The sequence below is a fragment of the Hypanus sabinus genome, chromosome 21, assembly GCF_030144855.1.
Source record: "Hypanus sabinus isolate sHypSab1 chromosome 21, sHypSab1.hap1, whole genome shotgun sequence".
NCBI classification, from domain to species: Eukaryota; Metazoa; Chordata; class Chondrichthyes; order Myliobatiformes; family Dasyatidae; genus Hypanus; species Hypanus sabinus.
Window position 1 is genome coordinate 44,930,761 of NC_082726.1, and position 23,514 is coordinate 44,954,274.

General features: G+C 41.0%; 2 long non-coding RNA genes across 5 annotated transcripts in view; one reads left to right on the forward strand and one right to left on the reverse strand.

Annotated features, from left to right (window-relative positions):
- LOC132379001 (uncharacterized) overlaps nucleotides 1–23,514 on the forward strand; it is a 108,027-nt gene that overhangs the window by 17,011 nt on the left and 67,502 nt on the right. The window lies entirely within an intron of this gene.
- Nucleotides 11,186–23,514, reverse strand: part of LOC132379000 (uncharacterized) — an 85,373-nt gene continuing 73,044 nt past the window's right edge. For all 4 annotated transcript variants that reach the window (XR_009507257.1, XR_009507260.1, XR_009507259.1 and 1 more), the window contains one exon: nucleotides 11,186–11,633. This is a non-coding gene — a long non-coding RNA (uncharacterized LOC132379000). The remainder of the gene's footprint in view (nucleotides 11,634–23,514) is intronic.

Genomic DNA, 23,514 nt, shown 5'->3' on the forward strand with positions numbered 1-23,514 from the left:
TGAACTACTGTGTCAGATCCTTATAGAATATTAGTCACATCTCATGGTTCATCATCATGCATCCTGGAAGGGTTTAGAGAACACAGCTGTGCCCTTTCATGCTTTATCCAGAAATGTAGCTTTCAATGGTGTTTTCTTTAAAAAACCATTCAACTTTTTTTTTGGAATATCTGTCTGTACTCACATTCCCATTTATTGGAAATTGGAGCATATTTTCTTTAAAACTAGAAGAATAAAACAGCAACAACCATTTTAACTTATTGCACACAATCAATGATTCACACTAATTGAATGAGTTTATAAATTGGTTTGTTGTTCTCACATTTACAGTGAAAAACTTGTTTAGCATATTGTTTGTACAGATCAATTCAATGTAACAGTGCATTGAGGGAGTACAAGGTAAAACAATAACTGAGTGTACAATTACAGAGAAAGTGCAGTGCAGATTAGTAATAAGGTCTGAAGTCATAATGAATTAGGCTGTAAGGTCAAGAGTTCATCTCATTGTCATTATCATTCAGTTGATTCCATTTTATCATGATTGTCCTGATGTCCTGACGAAGGGTCTCAGCCCAAAACATCAACAGTGCTTCTTCCTGGATGCTGCCTAGACTGCTGTGTTCCACCAGCATTTTGTGTGTGTTGCTTGAATTTCCAGCATCTGCAGATTTCCTTCTGTTATCGTTGTTACCAGTTTCTCTTCTGATTTAATGGTTTAATGCTAACATTTCACCAAAGACTATTACTCGGAAATATTCTACTTTTGAGTCCTTTTATATGATTGATTAACAATTTATTAAATGTGTAAGTTAGAATTTCAGCTCAATAAGGCATTGTACTTGTCAGGCCTGCACAGACTTCCCTGTCTACAACCAACTAACAGGAATCACCTCCCACTGACTTCCAACTCATCACCTGCAGCCTATTTAAACCCAGCTCTCATCCACAGTCCCTTGTTCATGCATCAAACCAGCCAGCCTCAACCAGTTGCTCTTAGCCTTCAATTACCTTAATGCCCTGCTGTGTTAAGTATCTGTTCTCTCTCTGTATTATGCCGCAACCCTCCACCCCCCAGTGGCTTGTTATTTTGCAGTTTGTTGGTAAAATATAATTTACTGCTAAGTCTTCTCTGCTGCTCTACTTTCGGGTCAAGCATCCTCTAAACTTCCTGACTGAATGGGTGAATCAATGACTGTCCCAGCAGAGTACACTCACCTAAACGAAGTCATCCATTATCTTGAGCACATGATCCCAAAGCAACATAAAACCTTTGACCATCTGCTTGCTGCTCTTAACCGATTCTCTGCCTTGATACAGCAACCCCATACCAATCAGACTCCTTACTCAGTGCCCAAACACTTAGACAATGGCCAAGCTGATGTCGTAACTTCCTGTTCCAGAGCACCTCACGTTCCAAGTTCCAGCTAGTTCCATATTCTGCTGACTGAGCCAAGGCTGACTTTATCATCTCTGTCCCAACTGGGCGAGAGACTTTTTTGACCACCTGGGAAGTGGAAGGGGGCAGCTGATCGGATACCTTGCCTGCATCGAGGCTCACGCTTGGTGCTGGATTATACAATGGAATTCAGGACCCTCATAGTGGAGAAGGTCTGGAATGCAGAAGCGCTGCTGGCCCATTACCAGCATAGCCTTGTAGAGCACTTAAAAGACAAACAGTCTACCTGGGAGATCATCCTCGAAAACCTCATCACTCCAGCCTTCCGAATTGACAAGTTTCTTATAGAACAAACCTCCTGATCATCAGGCACAAGCCCAGTTCTGTCCCTGAACCATTTAAAGTTGCAGGACCCTCATCATCCATTTCTCCAGAACCCATACAGGCAGGGAGAGCTCCCTTAAACCCCACCTCCCCTGAGAGAGAGCATTGGTGAAGACACAACTTGTTCACTTACTGTGGAGCCACTGATCACCCATGCATGAAATGCCCCCTGCATCCAGGAAAATAGCACCACCAGGCAGAGAAGGGGTCCTTTCTATCTGATAAGTGTCACCCCCGCCCCCCACCCTGGCCTCTTGTTCAAGCACTATAGCTCATCTCATTCACTCTATCCTCCTCCACACCCCAGTGGCTCCACACACACAGTCTCTGGTGGACTTCGGTGCAGAAGACGACTTTCTGGATCGGGCTCTATGTGTAACATGGGCTCCCTATTGAGCCTACCTCTCACCTCTTCTGCATCACGGCCATTGACAGACAAGCCTTGGGGTCTGGGATGGTCAGCCTGTGCACATGAGCATCGGAGAGCACTGCATGTCCATCTAATTTCTCCTCATCAACTCACTCAACATACCTCTCATCCTGGGTTACCCCCGGCTCTCCACTTTGCCTGGTCCAGTTCACTGAGTTATGGACCTGTATCCTCAGCTGACTTTACCTCGTAAATCGATGGGATGGAGGAAGCTTCCAACCTTGCCTACTGCTGCCAGGTTAACTGCCTAGCCAAACCAGTCTGGCCTGGGGATTGTGTCTGGCTGTCTACCCAAGATCTTCCCCGTGCACTGATCTCTTGCTAGCTCTCGTCCCGGCTCAAGGTCCCTTTAAGACTACCCATCGCATCAACCCAGTCATTTACCATCTCCAGCCTCCACTGTCCCTCAGGATCACACCTACCTTTGATGGGTCCTGCCTCAAGACTGTTGTCCATGAGCCACCTGAGCCTGTACCTCCAGAACCTCAGATGGTGGAAGGTGGGCCAGCATACACAGATCACTGGCTGATGGGTTCATGTCATCGTGGATGGCGTGTGCTGGTCCTGGGATGGGTACATCCTGGTTGACTGGAAAGGGTATGGCCTGGAAGAGAGGTCTTGTGTGCCATCCAGTTTCATCTTGACTCATTCAGGAATTCCATTGACCCATCCAAATCATCCTGGGCCATGGAGGGTGGGGAGGGGGTATCCTGCCAGGCCCTCACAGGCAAAGTTAATAGAACACTCATGCCACCTCTTTCTGACTCATCACCTGCAGCCTATTTAAACTCAGCTCTCATCCTCAGTCCTCCGTTCACCTATTGAACCAACCAACCGTCTCTAGCCTTCAGTTACCTATTGCCTTGTCCTTATTAAGTATCTGTTCTCTCTTGTTTTCTGGCCTCTTGTAACTTGTTATTTTGAAGATTTTAGTAAAATATCATTTACTGCTAAATCATCTCTGCTGCCCTGCTTTTGGGTCAAGCTTCCTTTAGAGTTCCTGACAGTGCTGATATGAATTTGATATTAATTTATAAGTTACTCCACTTTCTTCCAACCTATGTTCTGCAAGACCAGAGTTAGTGGATATGGGTAATGATCTTAATAACTGCACTTGGCTGCATACTTCACCATTTTCAACACAACGATTTCTTCAATCTTCATCGATTTTTTTTCTCTCCATCTGTTTTATTCAATGTCCCAGCTTCTATAGTTACTGGCACCTCAAGTAGCAAGGAATTTGAAACAATAAATCAGGATTCTGGATATATTTTGAATTTGAAAATAGGTTAAGGGCAGCCCCTTGTTCTGCAGTGCACAACTTAACAGCTATTTAACACACTTTCATAAAGCATGTTTAATGTCTGTCCTTGTGCTGCCATATTGGATCAAATGTTAAATAGTATCTCAGCTTAGGAAATACTTTATTAGGCATGTACCATTCATTTTCTCCTCATTGTAGACATTACTAATATTAATATTTTAACTATTTTTGTAAGTGCAGTTTTGTCTACAACTTGCTCAAATTAATTGTTTGATTCATGTCTGGAGCATTTTTTTCTTTGTAGAAGTGCTTTACCCAATACCAGAAGAGACGGAGCCCTGAAGTTCCTGGAGGTCCCTGCCAGGGAGACCAGCAGAGACCACCTTGGAAATGGCAGACCAGTTTATATCAATCCACTCAGTACACAGCAAATGGCAGTCCAACCCTGGAGAATTGCTTTAAGTAAAACCTTATGCTTCATTCCCACACATACTTTGAATAGGCAGGAAAATATTATATGCAAGCAGAGACTTGCCAGCCTAAAACAGCTAATCAAATGTATATACAAGATCAAGGTGAATTATAAAAGTTCAGACATCAGAACAACACTAGAGCACAGGACAACAATGATTTGTAACACACAATTCATCAGTCTTCACCATCCCTCATTCAAACATTAGAAAAATCTCTATAAAAACAGACCAAACTTTTTGTACTGTACAGTTCCTCAGTGCAGTTAAAAATCGTTTCCAGATTTATAGCACTCCTCATGTATGCAACCTTCAGGTAGAAAGTTTCACATGGAATAATCAACCTCGCTGGTCATAAATCTCGACTGACCAAACACTCTTTAGAATTTATCAAAGCCAAAGTACCCTGTGAGATCCTGTTTGTAATCACTTCATCTCTTTGAAAAAGGAAAGCAGATGAATCTTAAAAGATATGACACAACAAAAATATAGGTGACGTATTGTAGTTCTGGAACAGTTCGTGATCATTTCCATCTACCCTACTGGTCAGTTTTAAGGCAAAGAAATAATGAAACAATTCAGTTTGAATGAACAAACAATAATTATAAATAAATTACACAAATTGGAATCCAAAACATGGGATATATTTCAAGCAATTAATATGAGAACGTAATTACAATTTAATAATTGTCTTAAGGCGAGAAACATAAAATCCAATAATCTAATTTAACGGATCAGACCCAAATGAAAAATTGACATATCTTTAACTTTTATTTTAAATAAAACTATGGAAAATTAATTTCTTGCAATGCCATATTAAGCATTCTTGAGTATATAAAGATTTACACTATGAAAAAATCATTTTCTCTCAGAGTGAATCATAATAATGACAATTTTTGCATTATTTGTGTTTCATTAGTTCATTAGAAGCCAGGTGCACATTTACTGATGTCAATTCTTGTTTTTTTAAATATAATTATGGGGTGAAATTCAGTTTCTAAAGCTCTCTTGATCATTCATATATCAACCAACTACTCATAAACACAAGAGATCCTGCAGATGCTGGAAATCCAGATTTACACAAACAAAATGCTGGAGGAACTCACTAGGTCAGGCAGCATCCATGGAAATGAATAAGCAGTTAATATTTCAGGCTGAGACCTGATGCACCATCAATAACTCTCGGAGGTGGGAGGTGAACAATAGGCTTTTATTAGCAGCAAAAGAGACCACAACATCTTGAAGACTGAGGGAGGAGCAGTGCCTCTAATCGCCTTTATACAGGGGTCTGTGGGAGGATCCACAGGAGCAGTCAGCAGAGGGGCGTATCCAAACAGGTATACATAGTTTACCACAAGACCCTTTATCAGCTACTCATAAAGTTGTCTGCAATTTAAAGGTACACTTACACTTTTACTTGGATCTTCTGAATGGTAACTGCTCAATATGAAACCTATTTACAAACATAACCGAACCTGCTGATCTCTACTGTTATTTCAGCAGATGCAATAAGGCAATGCAACTGTTGGGAAGTTGTCTAATGCATCAAATGCACTGGAGGGGCTTCGGACAGGTGCAGGGAATCCACGCGAGGAGAAAGAAGGATTGACCACCAAACAGTGTCAGAATTGCAAAAATTCCTGCTCCTAACTTGTCCTCTCCAAGGAGCACTACTTAAACACATTTCCAGTTGTAGAGTGGCAAAAACTGCAAAAGAATGGGAGGCTAATTGGAAACCCTTCAACCTACGGTAACAGCATTCCTTTACCAATAGTAGCACACTTACATGTGGAACAGTGCCACCCTGACTGTAACCAATAGATGTTGTGCCCATTTTGCACTTTGCACTTTCTTGCTTAGAATTGAGGCAATATTCTTTTTAATCTGGTGTGCTGGTTTATGGACTTTAGGGACTGTGGATTCCCTAACGTTTCCTCTCTCAATGTTAATTATTTCCACTGTATCATAACTTTTAACTTAATTTTAATGTCCATTATTAATAACTGTTCTCTTGCTTAGAGTCACACACACACACTTGTACTGCAATAAACATTTGCCTTACATTTCCATACACATTCTACCAATTTGAACTTCAGTTCTACTAAATCTTTTTTTTATCCTCTTTCCCTTTAAGTATTGGTAAATAAACTGACTTCACCCAAATGAGAATTTTAACTTTTGTTTTAGCTTCATCATTTTCTAATTCAACGTTAACTCTTCATAAACAATGACTGATGCATCCATAAGACCATAGCACTGTGAGGCAGTAAGACAAAGGAGTAAATTAGGCCATTCAGACAATCATGTCTGCTCTGCCATTCATTCAAGGCTGATTTATTTTCCCTCTCAACTGTTTTCTCCTGCCTTCTCCCCGTAACCCTTGATGCCCTTATAATCAAGAAACTATCAAGTTTGACTTTAAATATGCCCAATGACTTGGTCTGTGCAGCCATTTGTGGCAATGAGTTCCACAGATTCACCACCTCTGGCTAAAAGGAAGAGGAAGAGTTCACCACTTCTTCAAAATGCTATGCAAAACAAACAATAGAGGATTGTCTATTCCAGAACTTAGTCTCAAGGAATTGACCAAATTCATTCCCAAAAACTAAGTTTGGACCAATTTCTTCTTTATGGTTTGGTTTGCTTTGTACTGATGGTAAAGATATTCTTGAATATGTTTCAAGAGTTCACCTATAAACAAACATTTTTTAAAAAGACATGCAGAAGACACATGAAAGTAAAAGCAAAGGATGCTGGAAAAAAATCTGCAGGTCAGGCAACATATGTAGAAAAAAAAACCTTCATCAGAATTGAGAAAGGGAGACTCCTTTTCCCAGGGGTGTAAGATGGGAAACATGGGGATAACTTACCAAAGCGGTAAGTTCAAGGAGATTGCAGAGATGAGCTTTTCAGATAGTATTGGGTGTAGGATAGTTGAGCTGGTAGTGGATGTAAATATGATAGAGGCACTTAAGAGGCTCTTAGCTACTTGTATCAATATGCAAAGAAAGAAAATATATGGACATTGTGAAGCAGAAGGGGTTAATTTAATCAGGAATATGTTTAGTTTAATTAACAATATTATGGTTTGTTCCTATGCAGTGCTGCTCTTTGTTCTATGACACTCTGTTCCCCCGTTCTTCCAGATAGTCACAGATCAGAAATATGGACTGTTTATCCCTTCAAGGTTGCTGCCTGACCTGCTGAATTCTAACATTTTCGGTCTTTGTTCAAGAATTCATCTCCTCTACACATCACTCTGTCACTGTCTAATTTAATGGAAGAGTAATTGAAATTAATTTATTGCTTTTGGAAATAGTTCCTCACTATTTGCTTATCTGTCTTCCACTGGTGGTTTGAGGACCTACTGCAGTCCCAGCAATGTAAAGGCCTTAGTTCAATCTACATGGCCATTTATACTGATTCTTCAAGCTTATCATCCATCCTCATAGCAGCAATTGTTTTCTATATGCCTTTTTCACACCCGGCAGATGTTAAATAAACTTCAAACTAAGTGTATGTTCTCGTTTAAACTGTCCATGAGGAGGAGATTCTCCAGTCTCATCAGCTCAGTAGTCCAAGGGTTCCACTCGACAATCCTGTGATGACTAGCTGTTCTATTCCAGCTTGGTCTGTATTACAAAGAGTCTGGTTACTGAGGTGTCCAGCAGCATGGTAGATTTACCTGAGGAACACAATTAATCTTGTGCTAGTCACTGAATGTAGGGAAGGTTGGTGCTACTGAGTGTGGCTGTCTGGGAGTGTAGAGGGAGAGCCTTCATTGCTAAGTGGTGACAGTATTCAAACAAAATATGGCAAATATCACAAGCAAGTGTTGAGTGTATTGGTCTCCAATTCATTTACTTGTAAGATCATGATATTTCTTTCCATGTTGGAGAGTCCGCCCTATATGCAAGGTTTTGTGCCACTTCCTGCCAAGTCTCACTTGTCAATAACAGAATCTACTTCCTTTTTATATTTCTTCCTCTAAAATTTTTAACTCGTGGTCTGTGAGCCTGAACACAGGCTGTCTCTTCGCTGCTACACATTTCACCACAGAAGCACTTTATGTTGTTGTGATGGTGTGCATGTTACACAAACCCCTGCAGTACAAGAACGTTGCATCTGTAGGGCTAAGAGCCAGCGGCTGTATTAAGCTGAACTGAATTTCTTTGTACCGCTCTCCAGTTGCATAAAAGGCAAGTGCAAGCCATATAAAAAGAAACAAGGCGGAAGGTTAGTCCTTACAAGGCTTTTGAAACTAGCATGGTCCACTTTCAGAGCTAATGAGCTTCTCAACTCTGTTTTACAATTGTGTTTAATTACTTCTTATAACGCCAAGCAATATTCTGACATTGCTTCATCTAACCCTCATACCTCATCTAAGGAGTCATTATACTTGTGTTTCTTTCCAAGTGACTGTTACAATGCCAGCCCGTAAATGGCTATAATTTGAACTCACATTTGCTGCTTGCCCTGCCTTCTAATGAGAGTTCCTCCTTTGAAGGGAGCCTGCTGGGATGGAAACTTTAATGTAGAACCCATTATCAGTTGGCAGTACACTGAGACAATGTTGCATCGTATGCACAGCAAGGAGATGTCCAAGCTTTTGTTTATACCCCACATTAACCATTCTCAACCTACACCAATCACCATATTCTTCTGAGCTTTCCATTTTCAAGTTCAAGTGTCCTGCATTCAATCTTCTCCTTCAATTTAGTCACTTCAACTATTCCATGTGATACTGCATTACACTTTCCTACACAGTTAGCATAATCATCTGCTCTTTTCTCCGTCAAATGCAATTGTCCTTAGATTAGTCTTCTACTTCACTGTGTCTATCCAATTCACCTCAACCTCTCCAAATGGTGCTGCTTTCTTTCTGGATAAAGTTCTCTTCGATATCTTGTTCACTTTATAATATCTTTTATGAACTGTCTCAAGTTCTGTTCTGCAATTCAAAATACTTATTCTTTTTATTCTGACATCTTTCCACTTCCTTTCCAGTCCTGATGAAGGGTCTCGGCTGAAATATCCCCTAAATAATCACCTCTATAGGTGCTGCTTGACCTGCTGAGTTTCTCCAGCATTTTGTGTGTGTGTTGCTCTAGAAATTTTTGATCCTTGATGGTTGGTTAATGGTTCCACACAGAAGCACCAGCGTGAGCAGAGCATGTCAGGCTTCAACACAGTGCGGAAGTATTGAATGCACCAAAAGGTAGATGAAAGTGAAATTTGGCTTCCCACACTGTCCTCAAGCCCACATTCGAACCCAGTGGCTTTCTGTAATTTGTTGAGTTAAATAAGGATGGATGGACTTGGCCACAACTCTGCACAGCTGGATGACCTGAAGAAGCTTTGTTCACTTGAATGAGTGTGCATAGCTTCAATCACCACTACTCTGAACTGATTCTACAAGACTTACTTTCAAGAAGCTACCTGGAATTTCCCTACTGCATAGTCTTCTGTTATTCTAAGCTCTATGTACCTATCTAAGAGTCTCTTAAAAGACCCTATGTATAGTTTTTCAGAAATTTCATAGTATTTTTCCTATAAATGCCTGCAAGGAAGTGCATCTCAGGTTGTGTATGGTAACGTCGACATACTTTGATAATAAATTTACTTTGAACTTTGAAATATAAATGGGGTTACTAACCTTCATCAAAAAGTGACAGTACAGATCTTATTGCAATTACAGCCAGTAAACCTGCTTCCACACAGCTCCAGCAAAGAGTTCAATCCTAACCATCAGTATTGGCTGTGTGGTGCTTCAACCTTCTCTTGGTAACCATGTAGGATTGCCCTGGGTGCTATGGTTTCATCCCACATCCTATAGACCTGCAGGCTGGTAGTTTAATTAAGATGTACAAAAAAGTTGGATGAACTCAGCAGGTCGGGCAGCATCCTTGAAATTAGCAGTCAACGTTTCGGGTCAAAACCCTTCGTTAGGACCTGAAACGACCCAAAACGTTGACTGCTTCTTTCAACGGATGCTGCCCGACCTGCTGAGTTCATCCAGCTTTTTTGTACGTCTTGATTTGACCACAGCATCTGCAGTGAACTTTGTGTTTACTGGTAATTTAATTAGTCACTGCAACCTTCCCCAAATGTGTTGGTGAGTTGAAGAATCAAGGAGATCTAATAAGAATTGGGGAGAATAAAGTAGAAATAATGTCAATGGGCACTTGCTGGTTGGTGTAGACTCAGTGGACAAAGATATAGTTTCTGTGCCATATGATTCTATTCTTGGATACTAGGATCATTGTAGCTTAAATTAGTTTGCCTAAGTTGAATGCAGTTTTAAGTGGAATGTTTTAGTTATGTATTAATATTTATGTTAATTTTTAAACCAAGCATATGTATTTATTAATTCAGAGTCTACAGCATGGAAACAGAACAACAAGCTCATCAAATCTGCTCTGGCCATCAACCGCCCAGTTAAACCTTTATTAATCCTGTATTCTCATTAACTCTCCCCAGGTTCCACAACTAACTAAGGGTCAATTTATAGTAGCTAATTAACCTACCAACCCATAAGACCATAAAACTTAGGAGCAGAATTAGGCCATTCAGCCCATCGCGTCTGCTCCACCATTCCATCATGGCTGATCCTGGATCTTGCCAGATCCTTTGATGCCCTGATCAAGCAGGAAACTACCAAATTCCACCTTTAATATAACCACAGATTTGGCCTCCACCACAGATTCACCACATTCCACAGATTCACCACTCCTTAGGTAAAAAAAATTCCTCCTTACCTCTGTTCTAAAAGGTTGCCCCTCAGTTTTGAGGCTGTACCCTCTAGTTCTGGATAGCTTCACCATAAGAAACACCCTATCTAGTTCTTTCAACATTTGGTAGGTTTCAATTAGATACCCCGCAATCTTCTAAATTCCAGTGAGTACAGGCCCAAAGCTGCCAAACGCTACTGATATGTTAACCTTTTCATTGCCAGAATCATCCTCGTGAACCTCCTTTGGACTCTCTCAATAGGTTACAATAGGTACACTTAATGTCAGTGAAATGTATACAATCTACATCCTGAAATTCTTTTTCTTCGCAAACATATACGAAAACAGAAGAGTACCCCAAAGAATGAATGAGAGTTAAATGTTAGAACCCCAAAGCCCCCCCCCCAGCTCCCCATGCATAAGCAGCAGCAGAGCAATGATCCCCCCTTCCCCCACCAGCAAAAAAAGCATCAGTGCCCCCCACCGAGCACTCTAGCATGCAGTGAAGCATCAATAAAGACCAGACTTGCACTACCCCAAAGACTACTCGTTCACCCGGTAATTTGACATACCACGGGCTTGCTCTTTCCCTGATAAGGGAAAAAGAAGTGTCCCCGTTTCACAGCGAGAGGGAAGACTTAACAAAACAACCTGTTGATTTATGGTGTTAAAGGTCTGTTGTGTCACTTTTTCCGAGCTCTGTGCTCAAAGAACTCTGGTCTTCAGGCACATAGCCAGCAGCCAGCTCGCTGCTTTTGATCTTCTGTGTACTCCCACGGCACTGGCCTCAACTCCACCCACTTCTGGAGCCACGAAAATCCAGCACCTTGAAGGCTCGCTAGTCTTCCAGGCTGTGTCCTTGGCAAATCAAAAAGTGGCCAGTCATGAGGCCCTGAGAGCAGGTCCCATTTCCGCAAAGAAAAGCGTGTAACTCCAGATCAGGGTCTTCAAAAGATCCCTGAAAAGGGAAAAAAGAGATATTAGAGATAGAAATAGAGCTGTTTCCAAAGATGCAAACAAAGGAGTCACCATTAGGCACCATCGTCCTAAGCTCTACCTTAATGACAACGCACCTTTTCGGGCCCAAGTCTGTTGATAATACTCCAAGTGCAGCCTGACAAGAGTCTTATAAAACTTCAGCATTATCTCCTTGATTTTATTTTCTATTCCCCTTGAAATAAATGCCAACTTTGCCATTGCCTTCTTTACCTCAGACTCAACCTATAAATTAACCTTCTGGGAGTCTTGCATGAGGACTCCTAAATCCCTCTGTACCTCTGATGTTTGAACCTTTCTCCCATTTAGATAATAGCCGCACTATTGTTCCTTTACCAAAATGAATTATCATACATTTCCCAACACCGTATTCCATCTGACAGTTTTTTGCCCATTCTTCTGATTTGTCTAAGTCCTGCTCCAATCGCATTACTGCCTCTGCATTATTGACTCCTCTACCTATCTTTGGAGCATCCTCAAACTTTGCTGGAGAGCCATCAATTCCGTTATCCAGATTATCGACAAACAATGTGAAAATTGCGGTCCCAATATTGACCTCTGAGGAACACACTAGTCAGTGGCAGCCAACCAGAAAAGGCAGCTTTTATTTCCACTTGGCCTGTCAGCCATTCCCCTATCAATGCCAGCACTTTTTCTGTAACACCATAGAATTTTATCTTGTTAAGCAGCCTCATGTGTGGCACCTTATCAAATGCCTAGCAGCTGGGAGGCAAAATACCATCCGTGTTTCTTTTTCACTTCCACAGAAATGCCTATCTATCCCCCTGAAGGCGTCCCCTACTACTGCTGCCATCCTCTTCAGTTCCATACCCCTTCTGAGCCACAGGGCCAGACTCAGTGCCAGAGCCATGGCCACTGTTGCTTCCCCCAGGTAGGTCGCTCCCCCCACCCCCTAAACAGTGCTCAAACTGGAGTACTTATTGTTGAGTGGAACAGCCACAGGGGTACTTTCCACTATCTGATATTCTCCCTTCCCTCTCCTGACAGTCACCCATTTATCTGTCTCCTGTTGCCTTGGGGTGACTACTTCTCTTTAGCTCTTGTCTATCAACTCTTCACTTTCCCAAACAAGCCAAAGGTCATCAAGGTTCAGCTATAGATGTGGCCATCAGGGAGGCTGGTAGTTTCTTGGAAATCCCATATCTAACACCGAGTACATAACACTGAAATAAGAAATAAGAAATAAACTTACCTACTTACCTTGCCTCCTTCTGTTCTTGCTGAAGCCCTATTGAGCCAAAGCCTTGCCACTCTGACTCAGACCACTCCCACGATAGCTGCTCCGCTAAGCAATAGCTTAGCTTTTTTGGAGACTGAGTTTTTAAAGCTCTTCACCAGATTTGCACAGGCACAGATCTACTGTGTCTGCGCAGTATTCCAATCAACCCATGGATAGGATATGGGCAGAAACCAGAGCACCTGGAGGAAACCTATGTGATCAAAGGAAGAACGTACAGACTCCGCACAGTATGTGAGTTCAGGGTCTCTAGCACTGTGACACAGCAACTCCACTAACTGCGTCGCCGTGCTGCCCATTCTACCCATTTCTATTTTCTAATTGTGCCTGATCAATAAGTTTATCTTCAGGTAGTAGGAAACTTCTTTGAAAGCACAGCTTAATATTTTTCTTTTTCATGTCTTTTTGCTTTTAGATCCAATGCAAACTAGACCACTTTCCCTGCACTTAAACTCAAGAAGGTGACCACAATTAGAAATAAGACATGCAAGTTAGAGTAAAAGGGTGTGATCAAGTCAAAATTATGGGGATGTGTAGGAGATCTTGCCAATTGAGTTGCATCAAGATAGAAAGTCTGGAATGATAATAATTTATCTTTGCAGATGAAAATGGTAGAAACAGACAGGGCTGCCATGAGATCAGGCCACTAGATTAATGAGGACAGTTTCAGAGAGAGAGGAAGCAAACAAGGGACATGTAAGAGCTGGTACAGAACTATTGCAGAGAAGTGAAACTAAAAAGACAATTCTGGAATGCCCAGCAGATCAGACAGTGTCTGCAGAAAGAAAGAAAAGCTGAGCTAATATTACAGATGGATAATCGTAATAATGCAGTTCCAATATGAACGAAGACATTTAGTTACAAAAAACAGTTGAATTTGACACTGCATATCCAACTACAAGATATTGAGCATTATTAGAACAATCAGAAAGCCACTGACTGAAAGATCAGACTAGAGTGTAATGGAGAATTAAAATGACAGGTAATAGGAGGTTTAAGGCTGTATCTGTGGAAAAATAGAGGTACTCCACAAAATAGTCATCAGTCTGTATTTGGTATGTCCAGAGTTGAGAAGATCATATCGTAGATACCACATTAGAATGAAAGGTTTGCAAGTGTATATTGTTTCATACAAAAGATTATTGAGCTTGTGTATGGTTGGAATGGAGTCGATATTACATCTCCTACAGTTTCACGGAAAAGTGAAAAAATACAACAGGAACAGAAACAGAGGAAGTGAGATAAGAGACTTCACAGGAAGCAGGGTGAGTGTCTGTGGGCTTGAAATAGATTTGGTCCTACCCTTGAGAACAAAACAGAACCCAGAAAGGAAAGGGTAGAGTCAGAGAAGGATTACATGAAAATGAGAACAGTGAAAAATTGGCAGTATAAGTTATGAAACATCTTAGTGCATATCAATACAGGAAACAAAATACTGTACAAGAAGAAAAGAAATTGAGGGAAAAGGTCTAAGTAGCTTTGGAATAAGGACAGCCACCATTCTCACTTATGATAGAAAGAAGGTCATTGATGAAGCTGTTGTTTGAGACTTGGATACTGCAATGTTCCGAGATGTTTGGCAACCACAATCACTTTCTTTCTGTAGGGTGTGACTCCAGCCAGTGGACAACCTTTAGACTAATCAGGTGATAAATGACAGCCTGAATTTGCCCGGCTTTTTGCACACAAAATGTACTTGAGCAACTTTCCACAAGCTCTGTTGGGCATTTTCCAATGTTGTAACTATACAGGGATAGCCTGACTAGTTCTGAAGCAGTTTTAAGCACCAGGAAAAATGGTTTCTTGTTCCTAGCTTTTGCTGTTCACAATGCATTTGTTCATTTCTTAATATTGGATGGAGTGAAACAATTCTGGAAAAGAGTGGTTTTTGTGATGGATGAGACCTTGGAAGGAAGCTAATATGAATTATCCATTTAATGTATTTGGCTGAAGATGGTTATATGTCCTGGGCACTATCATTTTCTAGAATGCGATATGCTCTTGGAGCCTACTTCTTTTGTTCTCTACTTTATTACACAACAGCGTTAATGACGATATGGATACCTAAAGAACAACTTAGAAATGCTGAGTAATTTCCTCCATACTCCATGAATGATGTTATTGTGTCTTTCTTTTTATTTCTTGCTGCAGAAAGAAAGAAAAGCTGAGCTAATATTACAGATGGATAATCATATGTTACAATTGGCGTAGCAGTTAGCACAACACTGTTACAGCTTGGGGCACAGAAGTTCGGAGTCAATTCCAGCATCTTTTGTAACCACATTTTTACATTCCTTCCAATGTGTGGCTGAGTTTCCTCAGGATGCTCCTGTTTCCTCCCACATTCCAAAGACATACTAGATAGTAGGTTAATTGGGCACTGTGAAATGTCCTGTGATTAGGCTGGGGTTAAAATGGGTGGGTTGCTGGGTGGTGTGCCAGTGGGCTGGAAGGGCCTATTCCATGCTGTATCTCTAAATAAATCAATCAATCAATCAGTCAACAAAACAGCCCATTCTCATCTTTGTTTCAGACACAACACAGCCTCTGCCTCAGCTGATAGTACCAGGGCATTCATGTTACGTTTGCACTCTATGCACTCCCAACCAGTCTCCCTTTGTCTATTATCTGTGAATCTAAGTTCATGCAAAAATGTCTGCCAATATCCAAAACGACACTGTCAAGTTCACCAATCTCCCCGGTACTTCTTGTTGATCTTCATTTGCTTCCTGTAAAGCAACACCTCAGTTTTAAAAGCCTTACCCAGTGATTTTGCTCCTTCCCATAGCCACTCTCCCCTAGCACTTCTGTAAGTCTAACCTCCTGATTGTTCACATATCAAAGTTCACCACTTTGAGCATTAATCACCACTAGGGTTCTAAGCTCTGGAATTCCCTCCTTATAACATCCCACCCATCGTTCATTCTTAAAACCTATTCTTTAGACCACATTTTTAGATATCTCCATAAGACATACAGTAGGAACAGAATTAGGTCATTAGGCCCATCAAGTCTGCTCTATCCTTCAATCACAGTTGAAAGATTCTCCATTCTCCTGCCTTCCCCACATAACCTTTGACACCTTTACTAATCAAGAAATTATCAACCTTCGCTTTAAATATACCCACTGACTTGGCCTCCAAAGCTGTCTGCAGCAATGAATTACATGGATTCACCACCCTCTGGCTAAAGAAATTAATTCCTCCTTATGTCTGTTCTAAAGGGATGTATTTCTATTCTGAGATTGTGCCCTCTGGTCCTCAGACTTCTCCCCTGTAGGAAGCATGCTCTCCATGTCGATTCTATCTAGGCCTTTCGATATTAGATAGGTTTCAAAGAGATTCCCCCCCCCCTTCTTCTAAACTCCAGTGAGTACATGAAGTACTTCTCATACATTAACATTCTTGTGAACCACCTCTAGACCCCCTCCAATGCCTGCATATCCTTTCTTAGGTAAGGGGCCCAAAATTTCTCACAATACTCCAAGTGCAGTCTGGCTAATGCCTTATAAAGCCTCAGCATTACATCCTTGTTTTTAAATTCTAATCTTCTTGAAATGAATGCCAACATTCCACTTGCCCCCTTCAGGAAAATGTGGCTTCAATTTTAATGTGATAATGTTCAAAAAAATATTTGGATATATTAAAAGAGCTATTTAAACAGAAGTTGCTACTGCTGTTTAAGTATATAAATTGTCTCAGCTCTCCCTTTCCCTTTCTCCTCTTCTCCATTTTTCTTAGACCAATTAAGTTTTTTAAGCCTGTTCCATCACTTAGGACAAAACTAGCTCAACTCAATTTACCCACCTTTGATCTAAACCCTCTGATATGCACTTACCTTTCAAAAAATCTGTTTCTGCTTGAAGTTTTAATTTATTCTACATCTTAGGTGGTGGAGGGTGGGCAGTTATAAAAGAGAATTCCAGATTTGTACAACTCTCTGTGTGCGGAACAGACTCCTAATTAACTTCAGGATGCCAGAGCTCTAATTTGAAAACCTGCTTTTGTTTCTGGATCATCCACAAGAGAAAATAGATTATCCAACTCCATACTGTTGAACCCTTTCTACCCAGTTGGTCGGATCCTTCTACCCCATGCCCTCCTGGGAGGTGAGGCTACTGGTTTTCTGCTGGGTCATCCTGCTGAAAGCCTTCCTCATCCTAATGTTTGCTTAGTTCATGCTGTCTGCAGCCTTCTGACCTTGGTCCTCAGGATCTAGGTTTCCCTACTGCTCTTCCTCTGCTACCAGCCACTGTTTCAGTTGCAGGATAATGCAGTGTGCAGCATAGTGCAACGTAGTCTACATACCTTCTGGGTATGTGCTGCAGGTACCCCCAGACAAGTATAGGCTCCAGACTCATATTTCCAAAAGGCGAATGAGGCTTCCAGAAATGATTCTGGTATTAATGCTGTTTTGCTGTGACTGGGTTAGAAGTATGAATTGAAAGACCCCAAGGATCATTCTTGGTCTCCCAGAATCAGGCTCAGTGCAGAAAATGTCCATTGGTTCAGGTTTACTGACAATGAATGTATCATGTAGCCAGAATATTGGAGCTGATAATATGGACGAAAGGAACGAAGTAAAGCAGCATGGGATTAGTCCTCAGGAACAGCCAGATTGAAAGACAGATCCTGAGCCAGCTCTTCGGAATTTTCTTCCAGAGGTGGCCAGCCCAGCAATGACCCAAGTGGGTGAAAATGAGGATAACTGGGATAAGAACATGATCAATGGAAGCCACAAAGAAAGAATGGTTGCAGAGAAGAAAGTGGAAAATGAAAATAAAGACAATGTAATTGTCACAGAAGACAAAGTGAGATGTGAAAGTGAGGATCAAGCACTTAGTGGCAAAGAACAAGTGCAGAACGATGAAGAGTGCCCAGGTTGTGAGTCAGGTGATGCCCCGATGATGCTGATGGGAGAGGGAAGTGTGCTGTTGAGCAGAAGACCTGAATTTGTAGGAGAAAGGCCAGTATTTAAGTGAAGGAGGTCTGTGGATGTGAGATCAGCGGAGTACAGGAAGAAACTGAGGAAGAAGAATTCGAGAGGCAAGAGAGAACAGCCAAGAAGAGGTTGAAAATTCAACAGAGATCGGCAGAGATGTGGAGAGACAGAACACAAAGATGAGGGAGTGGATTTCACATTTTGTAAAGCGCTACCTGAAGCTACAACAATAGGATGTGCTGGAACTTTTGGAAAGCATCAAATTGGATAAGTCGCCGGGACTGGATGAGGTGTACCCCAGGCTACTGTGGGAGGTGAGGGAGGAGATTGCTGAGCCTCTGGCAATGATCTTTGCATCATCAATGGGGACGGGAGAGGTTCCGGAGGATTTCAGGGTTGCAGATATTGTTCCTTTATTCAAGAAAGGGAGTAGAGATAGCCTAGGGAATTATAGACCAGTGAGTCTTACCTCAGTAGTTGGTAACTTGATGGAGAAGATCCTGAGAGGCTGGATTTATGAACACTTGGAGATGCATAATATGATTAGAAATAATCAACATGGCTTTGTCAAGGGCAGGTCGTGCCTTACGAGCCTGATTTAAATTTTTTAAGGATGTGACTAAACACATTGATGAAGGAAGAGCAGTAGATGTAGTGTATATGGATTTCATCAAGGCATTTGATAAGCTACCCCATGCAAGACTTATTGAGAAAGTAAGGAGGCATGGGATCGAAGGGGACATTGCTTTGTGGATCCAGAACTAGCGTGCCCACAGAAGGCAAAGAGTGGTTATAGATGGGTCATATTCTGCATGGAGGTCAGTCACCAGTGGAGTGCCACAGGAATCTGTTCTGGGACCCTTACTCCTCGTGATTTTTATAAATGACCTGAATGAGGAAGTGGAGGGATGGTTTAGTAAGTTTGCTGATGACACAAAGGTTGGAGGTGTTGTGGATAGTGTGCAGGGCTGTCAGAGGTTACAGAGGGACATTGACAGGATTCAAAACTGGGCTGAGAAGTGGCAGATGGAATTCAATCCAGATAAGTATGAAGTGGTTCATTTTGGGAGGTCAAATATGACGGCAGACTATAGTATTAATGGTAAGATTCTTGGCAGTGTGAAGGATCAGAGGGATCTTATATATAGTCAGAGGCTTTCTCCCAAGGCTGAAATGGTTGCCACAAGAGAACACAGGTTGAAGATGCTGGGGAGAAGGTGCAGAAGAGAGGTAAGGGATAAGTTTTTTTTCTCAGAGAGTGGTGAGTGCGTGGAATGGGCTGTGGGCAACAGCGGTGGAGGTGGATATGATAGGGTCTTTTAAGACACTTTTAGATAGGTACATTGAGCTTAGAAAAATAAAGGGCTATAGGTAAGCTTAGTAATTTCTGAGGTAGGGACATGTTCGGCACAGCTTTGTGGGCCGAAGGGCCTGTATTGCGCTGTAGGCTTTCTATGTTTCTATATATGCTTCCCAGACACATAAAATTTGCCATAAGATAATTGATTCACAGCCAGCTGCGCATACAGGGATTGAAAACCATTCTGGTCCATAAAATATTTTGGTTATTAATGGAGATTTTATGGTCACATGAGTGGAGTGGAGTGAATGACTGTCTGCACTTATGCAAAGCCAGCAGTATCCCAGAGGGAAAAATAGCACCTCCTCATCACTGAATCAAAGTATTCATTCTCATCACTCTGTGAATAAAGTCCATGGGTGACCTCCCAAGTACCGCTGAGAGCTGAAAGTTAGGATATTTGATGGAGACCTGCTGCAGCTGCTAGGGATTAGCCTGTGGCAAAAGTTGAGGGTCAAAATCACCTTGACTTCCAAGAAGAGAGCTGTCCAGATACAAAAGTGTGAACAACGGTCTTCCTAAAGTATGTCACGTCATAATGTCAGCCTTGGAAATACGAGCGTATATTGCTTCTCATAACATTTCAGCAAGTAGCTTCTCTAGTCTCCACAAGTAACCATTTTTGCTGATGTGCAAATGTTTGTTTCTGCCCTGGTGTCCCAACCACCTTCATTGGCTACTCCCTACCATGGTGTTGCCTCTAGCAATGGACTGGTGCCGATGATGCTGTCACTGAGGCCCTCATTGAACAAATGTCTTAGCAGCCAAATTATTAAAACAAAAAGCACCGTTGGTTAGATTGACTGCATGCTGTGGACTTTGGAAAGTGTTGAGTTTCAAACCTGCTCAATCAGTGTGCAGCTTTAAATAGACACAAATGCAACAAAATAGCATAATGTTGTACTGGGAGTATTCAATGATGGCTGGAGGTTCCAATAGTCTATACTATTATAGGGAGAAAGTTGTGATACACAATTAGTGTCATTTTTAAGTGTGCATCGAATGCCAGGGGAATGTCAGATACAGAAATGTAAATACGAGGGGTGATTGATAAGTTTATGGCTAAGGTAGAAGGAGATGAGTTATACAGCTCTCATTACATGCACATGCAGGTCAACTCTTTGAGTGATTATGAAGTTAATAACTCATCTCCTTCTACCTTAGGCCACAAACTTGTCAATCACCCCTGATGAGTTATTAACTTTAAACTTTCTGCATAATCACTCAAAGAGTTGAACTGCATGTGCATGTAACGAGAGCTGTATAACTCATCTCCTTCTACCTTAGGCCATGAACTTGTCGATCACCCCTCGTAGCTTGCCAAATTTGCTTTTTTCTTGGAAATGATTGCTAGCCCTATATAAGATGATTTAACTGGATTTATAATGAATGTGTGCATAAAAATCACTAATAAATTTCAATTTACTGATTGGAGTCTCTCATGTCCTCTTTTCTGAATACTGTGCATTTATTATGCTCTGTGAGTATAGACCAGCTATACTGCACACTAAAGTGTGTTCCTTACTAAAGTGGCTGAAAGCATGTAAAATTATAAAACGTATTCATAACACTTTTATATTAGATTTCTTGGTAGGTAAAGTCCTTCAGTTGTAGGTAGCTAATCATAACATCCAACTTGATTTAATCCAGAATTCTGGAGAATGGGTTTTATTGGTTGCATTTCACTCCACTGTAATCTGAAGATTAATTTAATTTTGAGAAAAAAGTTTAATTTTCAGCAAGTTCTAAAAGTATATTTAGAAAAGGCCATGAAAATTAAGTTAATAAGCCAATTTACACACAAAGACGTTGACGGAATGGTCCTTAGTTATGATTTTATTTTTCTTTTCGTGTCTTTCAATGAGATATCAAAATAAATGAAACTGTCAGTTGTGCTGCATCATGTTCAACATTCCAAAAGTCTAAGTTCAGAGAGGAAGTCAACATGTGCACAAAATTATACTTTGAAGTTTGGTACTTGATAGTGGTGGAATTTGTAACATCAACCAGCTATATACAGCCAAAGACACCAAGGTCACCCCACATTACTGCAAGTTTTCAAATATAAATTGCAAGCGCACTTTAAGGCTTCGTTTCGCTTAGCTTAAAAATATAAAAAGCGAAAGACAAAATAAAATAGCTCCCAGAATGCTGATGAAGGCAAAACTATCAGCAGTTGCCATTAATACTTGGTGAATTTGGAATCTTTACTGATGTGTCATTTATCAAGGAAATCCTAAGGTTATTGTTAGTGATTCAGCCTTCCCCTACAGTCTGTACTGTTTGCAGTTTTCCCCAGTAGAATCACAGGAGAATCACAAACTGATGTGGATTTATGAACAAGCCCCATTGTAAAATATCTTGGAAATCTTACATTTTGCTACACAAGAGGCAAGTGAGTATTCAAATAGCATTTGAGAGCATAATTGCCATTTGGCAAGCTATTTTGCTCAGGAAACAGTAATTCTATGTATATAGATTTGAGTTTCAAGTGAACATTTCTATACAGTAGGGATATCTTGACTTTTACCTTATTCATTTGTATAATCTAGTCTGGGTGTTCCCAACCAGTTTTATGCCATAGACCCCTACCCTGTGTATATTTTAAACAGTAAAATAAAATTTAAGCTCATTACTTCCTTGTATACCAGAAGAATACCTTAATATGACTAATTATTTACCTCACAGCTACTGGATGCTAGAGATTTAATTTTGGTGACCATTGAGAGTAAATGCAAACAATCTGCAGATGCTGGAAATTGAAGGAAAACACACAAAATGCTGGTGGAACGCAGCAGACCTGGTGCTGCTGCTGCATTTCATCGGCATTGAGTGCAAATGGTTTTGTTTATTTATTTAGAGATACAGCGCAGAATTGGCCCTTCCAGCCCTTCGCACCGCACCGTGCAGTTACCATCAATGACCCCAAAGCTAATCACGAGACAATTTACAATGACCAATTAACCTCCTGGTGCATTTTTGGACTGTGTGGGGAAACCAGAGGACCAGGAGAAAAGACGCGCATTCCACAGGGAGGTCGTACAGACTGTTTAGATATGATACCTGGATTGAACTCCAAACCCTGACGTTCTGAGCAGAAATAGCATCGCGCTAACCGTGGGACCCACATTACATTTAACATTCTGTTAAAAGCATTGTTTGCACAACAGATTATTAGATCCTTGTAAGAAGCTTTCTTTAAGATCAGCACCAAAGTGAACCATCATTCCCCTTCCTCCTGCAAACATAACCTTCCTTTGGCTAAGACCAGGTGCAGATGGAGTGTTCTTGCTGTTGCCTCAACTAGACTCCGTTTCATGTTGCAAGACATCTGCATTCTAATATCCTAATCTTTTTGAAATAAAAGGACAACTTTCATTAATCCGTCTAATTGCTTGCTGTGTCTGCATTTAACTTTCAGTGATTCAGTGTACAAGGAAAGCTAATCCCTTTCAATCTTCACTGTTTATAAACAGTCATTTACTTGATCAAAGTGGGTGACTTTTTTTTTCAGATGCATTCTATCTTCACCCAGTGGCTTGGCCTATTTATATTCCCCTGTAGCCTCTTTGCATCTTCCTCCCAACTTCTTTACCACCCAATAGCAAACTTAGATAAAGTATATGCTTTCCCCTCATCCATTGAGATAGATTGTGAACAACTCAGGCCCCAATACTGATCCCTGTGGCACTCCAGTGGTTGCTGTCTCCCAACCTGAAAATAACCTGTTTATTCCTTATCTGTTTCCAGTCTGTTAATGCATCCTCAATATAGCCTAGTATATTAACCCTCAATCCCAGTGCTATAATTTTACTTAATAACCTTACATGGGACCGATTCTGAAGGCCCAAATCTCCCCCTATCCACATACAAAAATGTGGAGAAATTGGAATTCAAAAAAATTTGTGACGTACAATATGTCAGTGATAATAAATCTGATTCTGATTCTGAAAATTGAGATATATGCTCCATTATCATGTGTCATCCATTGGAGCTGGGAATTGAACAGTTGTGTAAATACTGTCTGTCCACATAAGGAATCATTGACGTGTCTTTAATTTTGCTGAAGGTCCCTAAGTTTTTGTAGTCATATACACAAGCTGCAGTAAGTTTAAACATGCATTCTGATTTATATCACTACTGAGTGCCTGACATCACTGTACAGACACTTCTACCCAGAAATTGGATTACAGAAAGTCCATTTGTGCCTGCTTTTTATGTGTAAACCACACACAACATGCAGTTGTAGGCATAATTTATAGCATTTCACACATTATTCATTAAA